This window comes from Euwallacea fornicatus, unplaced genomic scaffold (assembly GCF_040115645.1).
Source record: "Euwallacea fornicatus isolate EFF26 unplaced genomic scaffold, ASM4011564v1 scaffold_54, whole genome shotgun sequence".
Taxonomy (NCBI): Eukaryota; Metazoa; Arthropoda; class Insecta; order Coleoptera; family Curculionidae; genus Euwallacea; species Euwallacea fornicatus.
Genome location: NW_027096022.1, coordinates 621,250 through 628,723, shown reverse-complemented (window position 1 = coordinate 628,723; position 7,474 = coordinate 621,250).

Sequence of the window (7,474 nt, the reverse complement as noted above, 5' to 3'; positions counted from 1 at the left end):
AAGATGTGTTTTGTCATCTTAAAGATCTCGTCGAGTTGATTAATTTGACATTCTGTTTAAGACATTTGGTCGTCATTTGTCGAAGTTATCGAGCTTCAAATTTAGAACAATCCCACATTTTGAGTGTTTGAGCACATAAAGTCCTATTTTTCTCTGAAATTCAACAAGATGCAATCAAGATGTGTTTTGTCATCTTAAAGATCTCGTCGAGCTGATTAATTTGACTCTCTGTTTAAGACATTGGGTTGTCATTTGTCGAAGTTATCGACCTCGAAATTTAGAACAATCACACATTTTGAGTGTTTGAGCACATAAAGTACTGTTTTTCTTGAAAATTCAACAAGATGCAATCATGATGTGTTTTGTCATCTTAAAGATCTCGTCGAGCTGATTAATTTGACTCTCTGTTTAAGACATTTGGTTGTCATTTGTCGAAGTTATCGAGCTTCAAATTTAGAACAATCACACATTTTGAGTGTTTGAGCACATAAAGTTCTATTTTTCTCTGAAATTCAACAAAATGCAATCATGATGTGTTTTGCCATCTTAAAGATCTCGTCGAGTTGATTAATTTGACACTCTGTTTAAGACATTTGGTCGTCATTTGTCGAAGTTATCGACCTCGAAATTTAGAACAATCACACATTTTGAGTGTTTGAGCACATAAAGTACTGTTTTTCTTGAAAATTCAACAAGATGCAATCATGATGTGTTTTGTCATCTTAAAGATCTCGTCGAGCTGATTAATTTGACTCTCTGTTTAAGACATTTGGTCGTCATTTGTCGAAGTTATCGAGCTTCAAATTTAGAACAATCACACATTTTGAGTGTTTGAGCACATAAAGTACTGTTTTTCTTGGAAATTCAACAAGATGCAATCATGATGTGTTTTGTCATCTTAAAGATCTCGTCGAGTTGATTAATTTGACATTCTGTTTAAGACATTTGGTCGTCATTTGTCGAAGTTATCGAGCTTCAAATTTAGAACAATCCCACATTTTGAGTGTTTGAGCACATAAAGTCCTATTTTTCTCTGAAATTCAACAAGATGCAATCAAGATGTGTTTTGTCATCTTAAAGATCTCGTCGAGTTGATTAATTTGACATTCTGTTTAAGACATTTGGTCGTCATTTGTCGAAGTTATCGAGCTTCAAATTTAGAACAATCCCACATTTTGAGTGTTTGAGCACATAAAGTCCTATTTTTCTCTGAAATTCAACAAGATGCAATCAAGATGTGTTTTGTCATCTTAAAGATCTCGTCGAGCTGATTAATTTGACTCTCTGTTTAAGACATTGGGTTGTCATTTGTCGAAGTTATCGACCTCGAAATTTAGATCAATCACACATTTTGAGTGTTTGAGCACATAAAGTACTGTTTTTCTTGGAAATTCAACAAGATGCAATCAAGATGTGTTTTGTCATCTTAAAGATCTCGTCGAGTTGATTAATTTGACATTCTGTTTAAGACATTTGGTCGTCATTTGTCGAAGTTATCGAGCTTCAAATTTAGAACAATCACACATTTTGAGTGTTTGAGCACATAAAGTCCTGTTTTTCTCTGAATTTCAACAAGATGCAATCATGATGTGTTTTGTCATCTTAAAGATCTCGTCGAGCTGATTAGTTTGACTCTCTGTTTAAGACATTTGGTCGTCATTTGTCGAAGTTATCGACCTCGAAATTTAGATCAATCACACATTTTGAGTGTTTGAGCACATAAAGTACTATTTTTCTTGGAAATTCAACAAAATGCAATCATGATGTGTTTTGTCATCTTAAAGATCTCGTCGAGTTGATTAATTTGACACTCTGTTTAAGACATTTGGTCGTCATTTGTCGAAGTTTTCGAGCTTCAAATTTAGAACAATCACACATTTTGAGTGTTTGAGCACATAAAGTACTATTTTTCTTGGAAATTCAACAAGATGCAATCATGATGTGTTTTGTCATCTTAAAGATCTCGTCGAGTTGATTAATTTGACACTCTGTTTAAGACATTTGGTCGTCATTTGTCGAAGTTATCGACCTCCAAATTTAAAACAATCACACATTTTGAGTGTTTGAGCACATAAAGTACTATTTTTCTTGGAAATTCAACAAGATGCAATCATGATGTGTTTTGTCATCTTAAAGATCTCGTCGAGCTGATAAATTTGACTCTCTGTTTAAGACATTTGGTCGTCATTTGTGAAGTTATCGAGCTTCAAATTTAGAACAATCACACATTTTGAGTGTTTGAGCACATAAAGCATTATTTTTTTTTTAAATTCAACAAGATGCAATAATGATGTGTTTTGTCATCTTAAAGATCTCGTCGAGCTGATTAATTTGACTCTCTGTTTAAGACATTTGGTCGTCATTTGTCGAAGTTATCGAGCTTCAAATTTAGAACAATCACACATTTTGAGTGTTTGAGCACATAAAGCATTATTTTTTTTTTAAATTCAACAAGATGCAATAATGATGTGTTTTGTCATCTTAAAGATCTCGTCGAGCTGATTAATTTGACTCTCTGTTTAAGACATTTGGTCGTCATTTGTCGAAGTTATCGAGCTTCAAATTTAGAACAATCACACATTTTGAGTGTTTGAGCACATAAAGTCCTATTTTTCTCTGAAATTCAACAAGATGCAATCATGATGTGTTTTGCCATCTTAAAGATCTCGTCGAGTTGATTAATTTGACATTCTGTTTAAGTAATTTGGTCGTCATTTGTCGAAGTTATCAAGCTTCAAATTTAGAACAATCACACATTTTGAGTGTTTGAGCACATAAAGTCCTATTTTTCTCTGAAGTTCAACAAGATGCAATTCTGATGTGTTTTGTCATCTTAAAGATCTCGTCGAGCTGATTACTTTGACTCTCTGTTTAAGACATTTGGTCGTCATTTGTCGAAGTTATCTAGCTTCAAATTTAGAACAATCACACATTTTGAGTGTTTGAGCACATAAAGTCCTATTTTTCTCTGAAATTCAACAAGATGCAATCATGATGTGTTTTGCCATCTTAAAGATCTCGTCGAGTTGATTAATTTGACATTCTGTTTAAGTAATTTGGTCGTCATTTGTCGAAGTTATCAAGCTTCAAATTTAGAACAATCACACATTTTGAGTGTTTGAGCACATAAAGTCCTATTTTTCTCTGAAGTTCAACAAGATGCAATTCTGATGTGTTTTATCATCTTAAAGATCTCGTCGAGCTGATTACTTTGACTCTCTGTTTAAGACATTTGGTCGTCATTTGTCGAAGTTATCGAGCTTCAAATTTAGAACAATCACACATTTTGAGTGTTTGAGCACATAAAGTCCTATTTTTCTCTGAAATTCAACAAGATGCAATCATGATGTGTTTTGCCATCTTAAAGATCTCGTCGAGTTGATTAATTTGACATTCTGTTTAAGTAATTTGGTCGTCATTTGTCGAAGTTATCAAGCTTCAAATTTAGAACAATCACACATTTTGAGTGTTTGAGCACATAAAGTCCTATTTTTCTCTGAAGTTCAACAAGATGCAATTCTGATGTGTTTTGTCATCTTAAAGATCTCGTCGAGCTGATTACTTTGACTCTCTGTTTAAGACATTTGGTCGTCATTTGTCGAAGTTATCTAGCTTCAAATTTAGAACAATCATAAATTTTGAGTGTTTGAGCACATAAAGTCCTATTTTTCTCTGAAATTCAACAAGATGCAATCATGATGTGTTTTGCCATCTTAAAGATCTCGTCGAGTTGATTAATTTGACACTCTGTTTAAGACATTTGGTCGTCATTTGTCGAAGTTTTCGAGCTTCAAATTTAGAACAATCACACATTTTTTGTGTTTGAGCACATAAAGTACTATTTTTCTTGGAAATTCAACAAGATGCAATCATGATGTGTTTTGCCATCTTAAAGATCTCGTCGAGTTGATTAATTTGACACTCTGTTTAAGACATTTGGTCGTCATTTGTCGAAGTTTTCGAGCTTCAAATTTAGAACAATCACACATTTTGAGTGTTTGAGCACATAAAGTCCTATTTTTCTCTGAAATTCAACAAGATGCAATCATGATGTGTTTTGTCATCTTAAAGATCTCGTCGAGCTGATTAATTTGACTCTCTGTTTAAGACATTTGGTCGTCATTTGTCGAAGTTATCGAACATCAAATTTAGAACAATCACACATTTTGGGTGTTTGAGCACATAAAGTCCTATTTTTCTCTGAAATTCAACAAGATGCAATCAAGATGTGTTTTGTCATCTTAAAGATCTCGTCGAGTTGATTAATTTGACATTCTGTTTAAGACATTTGGTCGTCATTTGTCGAAGTTATCGAGCTTCAAATTTAGAACAATCCCACATTTTGAGTGTTTGAGCACATAAAGTCCTATTTTTCTCTGAAATTCAACAAGATGCAATCATGATGTGTTTTGTCACCTTAAAGATCTCGTCGAGTTGATTAATTTGACATTCTGTTTAAGACATTTGGTCGTCATTTGTCGAAGTTATCGACCTCGAAATTTAGATCAATCACACATTTTGAGTGTTTGAGCACATAAAGTACTGTTTTTCTTGGAAATTCAACAAGATGCAATCAAGATGTGTTTTGTCATCTTAAAGATCTCGTCGAGTTGATTAATTTGACATTCTGTTTAAGACATTTGGTCGTCATTTGTCGAAGTTATCGAGCTTCAAATTTAGAACAATCACACATTTTGAGTGTTTGAGCACATAAAGCATTTTTTTTTTTTGAAATTCAACAAGATGCAATTATGATGTGTTTTGTCATCTTAAAGATCTCGTCGCGCTGATTAATTTGACTCTCTGTTTAATACATTTGTTCGTCATTTGTCGAAGTTATCGAGCTCCAAATTTAGAACAATCACACATTTTGAGTGTTTGAGCACATAAAGTCCTATTTTTCTCTGAATTTCAACAAAATGCAATCATGATGTGTTTTGTCATCTTAAAGATCTCGTCGAGCTGATTAGTTTGACTCTCTGTTTAAGACATTTGGTCGTCATTTGTCGAAGTTATCGACCTCGAAATTTAGATCAATCACACATTTTGAGTGTTTGAGCACATAAAGTACTATTTTTCTTGGAAATTCAACAAGATGCAATCATGATGTGTTTTGTCATCTTAAAGATCTCGTCGAGCTGATTAATTTGACACTCTGTTTAAGACATTTGGTCGTCATTTGTCGAAGTTATCGAGCTTCAAATTTAGAACAATCACACATTTTGAGTGTTTGAGCACATAAAGCATTTTTTTTTTTGAAATTCAACAAGATGCAATTATGATGTGTTTTGTCATCTTAAAGATCTCGTCGAGCTGATTAATTTGACTCTATGTTTAATACATTTGTTCGTCATTTGTCGAAGTTATCGAGCTCCAAATTTAGAACAATCACACATTTTGAGTGTTTGAGCACATAAAGTCCTATTTTTCTCTGAAATTCAACAAGATGCAATCATTATGTGTTTTGCCATCTTAAAGATCTCGTCGAGCTGATTAATTTGACACTCTGTTTAAGACATTTGGTTGCATTTGTGGAAGTTATCGAACATCAAATTTAGAACAATCACACATTTTGAGTGATTGAGCACATAAAGTACTATTTTTCTTGGAAATTCAACAAGATGCAATCATGATGTGTTTTGCCATTTTAAAGATCTCGTCGAGTTGATTAATTTGACACTCTGTTTAAGACATTTGGTCGTCATTTGTCGAAGTTATCGAGCTTCAAATTTAGAACAATCACACATTTTGAGTGTTTGAGCACATAAAGTCCTATTTTTCTCTGAAATTCAACAAGATGCAATCATTATGTGTTTTGCCATCTTACAGATCTCGTCGAGTTGATTAATTTGACATTCTGTTTAAGACATTTGGTCGTCATTTGTCGAAGTTATCGAGCTTTAAATTTAGAACAATCACACATTTTGAGTGTTTGAGCACATAAAGTCCTATTATTCTCTGAAATTCAACAAGATGCAATCATGATGTGTTTTGTCATCTTAAAGATCTCGTCGAGCTAATTAATTTGACTCTCTGTTTAAGACATTTGGTCGTCATTTGTCGAAGTTATCGAACATCAAATTTAGAACAATCACACATTTTGAGTGTTTGAGTACATAAAGCATTATTTTTTTTTGAAATTCAACAAGATGCAATCATGATGTGTTTTGTCATCTTAAAGATCTCGTCGAGCTGATTAATTTGACTCTCTGTTTAAGACATTTGTTCGTCATTTGTCGAAGTTATCGAGCTCCAAATTTAGAACAATCACACATTTTGAGTGTTTGAGCACATAAAGTACTATTTTTCTCTGAAATTCAACAAGATGCAATCATGATGTGTTTTGTCATCTTAAAGATCTCGTCGAGCTGATTAGTTTGACTCTCTGTTTAAGACATTTGGTCGTCATTTGTCGAAGTTATCGACCTCGAAATTTAGATCAATCACACATTTTGAGTGTTTGAGCACATAAAGTACTGTTTTTCTTGGAAATTCAACAAGATGCAATCAAGATGTGTTTTGTCATCTTAAAGATCTCGTCGAGTTGATTAATTTGACATTCTGTTTAAGACATTTGGTCGTCATTTGTCGAAGTTATCGAGCTTCAAATTTAGAACAATCACACATTTTGAGTGTTTGAGCACATAAAGCATTTTTTTTTTTTGAAATTCAACAAGATGCAATTATGATGTGTTTTGTCATCTTAAAGATCTCGTCGAGCTGATTAATTTGACTCTCTGTTTAATACATTTGTTCGTCATTTGTCGAAGTTATCGAGCTCCAAATTTAGAACAATCACACATTTTGAGTGTTTGAGCACGTAAAGTCCTATTTTTGTCTGAATTTCAACAAGATGCAATCATGATGTGTTTTGTCATCTTAAAGATCTCGTCGAGCTGATTAGTTTGACTCTCTGTTTAAGACATTTGGTCGTCATTTGTCGAAGTTATCGACCTCGAAATTTAGATCAATCACACATTTTGAGTGTTTGAGCACATAAAGTACTATTTTTCTTGGAAATTCAACAAGATGCAATCATGATGTGTTTTGTCATCTTAAAGATCTCGTCGAGCTGATTAATTTGACTCTCTGTTTAAGACATTTGGTCGTCATTTGTCGAAGTTATCGAGCTTCAAATTTAGAACAATCCCACATTTTGAGTGTTTGAGCACATAAAGTCCTATTTTTCTCTGAAATTCAACAAGATGCAATCATGATGTGTTTTGTCACCTTAAAGATCTCGTCGAGTTGATTAATTTGACATTCTGTTTAAGACATTTGGTCGTCATTTGTCGAAGTTATCGACCTCGAAATTTAGATCAATCACACATTTTGAGTGTTTGAGCACATAAAGTACTGTTTTTCTTGGAAATTCAACAAGATGCAATCAAGATGTGTTTTGTCATCTTAAAGATCTCGTCGAGTTGATTAATTTGACATTCTGTTTAAGACATTTGGTCGTCATTTGTCGAAG